This window comes from Adiantum capillus-veneris, chromosome 7 (genome assembly GCF_014529385.1).
Source record: "Adiantum capillus-veneris isolate H3 chromosome 7, ASM1452938v2, whole genome shotgun sequence".
NCBI classification, from domain to species: Eukaryota; Viridiplantae; Streptophyta; class Polypodiopsida; order Polypodiales; family Pteridaceae; genus Adiantum; species Adiantum capillus-veneris.
Genome location: NC_140937.1, coordinates 159,544,700 through 159,547,724, shown reverse-complemented (window position 1 = coordinate 159,547,724; position 3,025 = coordinate 159,544,700).

The following is a 3,025-nucleotide window of genomic DNA, read 5'->3' as shown; positions in this document are numbered from 1 at the left end:
GCAACATACAAATAGTGTTGACATCGCTTCAAAGCATAAATAATGGACTATAATTATTACTCATAAGCGGAATAGTTTAGCGAAGAAGTTCCACCTTATTACTGTCAATGGCAACAAGACCTCTTTCGTACAGGTCCATTGCACCTATTGTTTGGGTAAATGGCCCATTGCGGCCGCCCATGACCAATCGTACAACTAAGTCATTGAATCACTCTCCTTCATATAGTAATAAAGGAACAGACACACACACATACCACCGCCTTTCGTCGGCGTTCTTCTTTGGTGTTGGTTCTGCTTTCGGACCATTGACATCGACGTTTGATTTTTGACATTGGCTTTGATAGTGTGCTCGCATACACACGTGGGTACACACATGTACTCATCAACATTGACTTAATTTTAGCATTGGTGGTCCCAAAGCACACACTAGCTCGAAGGCATAGTTTTTGCTTTGACACTAAGGTGGTGAGCATTAGATCTTGCACGAGGACATTTTTTTCCAACCAAGGCATAATTTTTTGGCAACAACACTATAAATAGAGCATTTTTGTAGCATTTTTTGTGGGTTTGATGGATCTGCCATGTTTATGGCTATGTAGACAATTGTGGCTACTTGTTGAGAGATTTGGTTTCCGATTCTCATGCATATGGCCTTGTTTACTAGTTACATGCACAAGTTTACAAGTTTTGTTCTAAACAAGTTTCTTGCATTGCTCTTTTGCATCTTACAAATTTTGCAGTGGTTTTTAGTTCCAATGGGAGTTCTATACGTGATGTATGCGCTTAGAGGCACATATTTGTGATGTGTCCTCTTGTGACACTGATATCCCTGCAGAGATTGTGACTGTATTGTTTGCATCTTGTATGGTGCTTTTTTGTGGGTGGTTCACTCATGTACATTCAGTTGGGGGTAGTGCCCTTGTACACCATGATAGAGATGGTTTTGGCCTAGGTTTTTGGTAGTTACTTGACTATTTTTGAGACTTGGTCCAAAACATAGTCCTTTCTGAGAGTGAATTATAGTTGTAATTTTTGTTGAGCCTTTTGGAGGGTCATTGGTGAGGTTTTTTTGAGCTAGGCTATTCTCAAATGTTGAGATACCTTTGATGATACACGTAGCTAGATCACCCTTTTTACAAAGCCTTGCCATAGGTTATGTATAGAGAGGGATAGGTGCATTTGACGTTGTGTTGGCAGTCTATTTGGTTAGTTTTGACTTGCTTTATGCACAATTTACCTTTCTTTTAGTTTATGGTCAATTTTATATGCATTTTGGGTCTTATCCTGGTATAGAACGGACTCTATCGAATCTTTCCAGCGAGTATAGTTTATGTGTTTTTTTTGGCACTTTGAGCACTATTGTGAGTTGAGCTTTTCCACATGGAAAGAGAAAATTTAGAACATGTTAATCCAAAAAGTTCAATTGGAGCCATTCTTTAACGCTCAGAGGGTGATGGATACACAATTTCAGAATGGAAAATGCTTGATGCCAAAACTAGGTCCACTATTCGTCTACACCTCGTAGAGTCTGTGTACTTCACTATCATCAATGAAGCTACTGCCAAAGCCTTATGGGACAATGTATGCAATCTATACGAGAGCAAGAGTGCAAGTAACAAGGATTATTTAAGGAAAAAGCTATTTGATCTTTGCATGATAGAAGGTGACATAGTTTCTCAACACTTAAATTCATTCAACATACGTTTAAGTAAATTAACATCACAAGTTCTCGACTTTGACAACGGCATCTCCCTCTGAAACGCACTCCATTTGTCCCTCTTTGACCAACATCTTAGGATTCTAGGCATCCCAACCTTGACACTAAACACGTCTCCTCAACACTCTTGAAACATGCAATCCATTAGCTTTGTTTGCCAAGGGAATCATTCCTCAAGAGGAGTGCGTATTTTCTCTGGAATCCGTTGCGTTTTTCCGTCGCCGCCGACTCTTGCAGCCACGTTGACCCAAACACAGCCAGATGATTGGTGTGTTCTGCTTGTGCCATTGGTAGGCGGGATCCAAACTCAATTTGCAAGACTGGCTCTCCTTATAGGCCGATGTACCCCGCACTCAACTCCCTTTGAAACGCACTCCATCAGTCCCTCTTTGACCACCATCTGAGGGTTTCGGGAATCCGACCACCTTTACACTAAACATGCCTCCTCAAGACTTTGGAAACAGGAAATCCATGGGTTTTGTTCGCCATCAAAACCACTCCATCCTCAACTCTGAGAGGATTGCGTAATTTCTCTGAAACAGTAACATGTGGAATCTTGTAGCCATGTCGACCCAAAGCCAGATCATTTGTGTGTGATGCTCACGCCATGGGTATATGGGATCCAAACTCACTTGCCAATACCGACTCTCTGTATAGGCCAACGTAGCCTCATTCAACTCCCTTTGAAACACACTACATCTGTCCCTCTTTTAACAACATATGAGTGTTTCAAGCGTCCAAACACCTAGACACTAAACATGCCTCTTGAACACTCATGAAACACGTAATGCATGTGTTTCTTTGCCAAAAAAACCACTCCTTGCTCGACACTGAGAGGAATGCACATTCTCTCTGAAATTTGTTGCGGTTTTCCATTGCCGCCGAATCTTGTAGCGAAGGCGACCCAAACGTAACCAGATCATTGTTGTGTGCTACTCACTCCATGGCTATATGGGATCCAAACCCACTTGCCAAGACCGACTCTCCATATAGGCCGATGTAGCCTCACTCAACTCTCTCTGAAATGCACTCCATCTCTCCCTCTTTGACCAACATCTGAGTGTCCGACCACCTTGACACTAACATGCCTCCTTGATACTCTAGAAACATGCAAGCCATGTGCTTCACTTACCAAGCAAATGAGCTGACAAACATGCGGTATCGTCCAGGTGTCTTAGCCGCTGCAGCCAAAAGAATTGACTTTGCAATATCTATGGAGGCTAAGATTGAGGAGCATGTTGTAATCAAAGAAAAACAACATGAGAGGTTTATGGTGGGGACTTCAAGTTCGCTCGTATGTGATGAGGT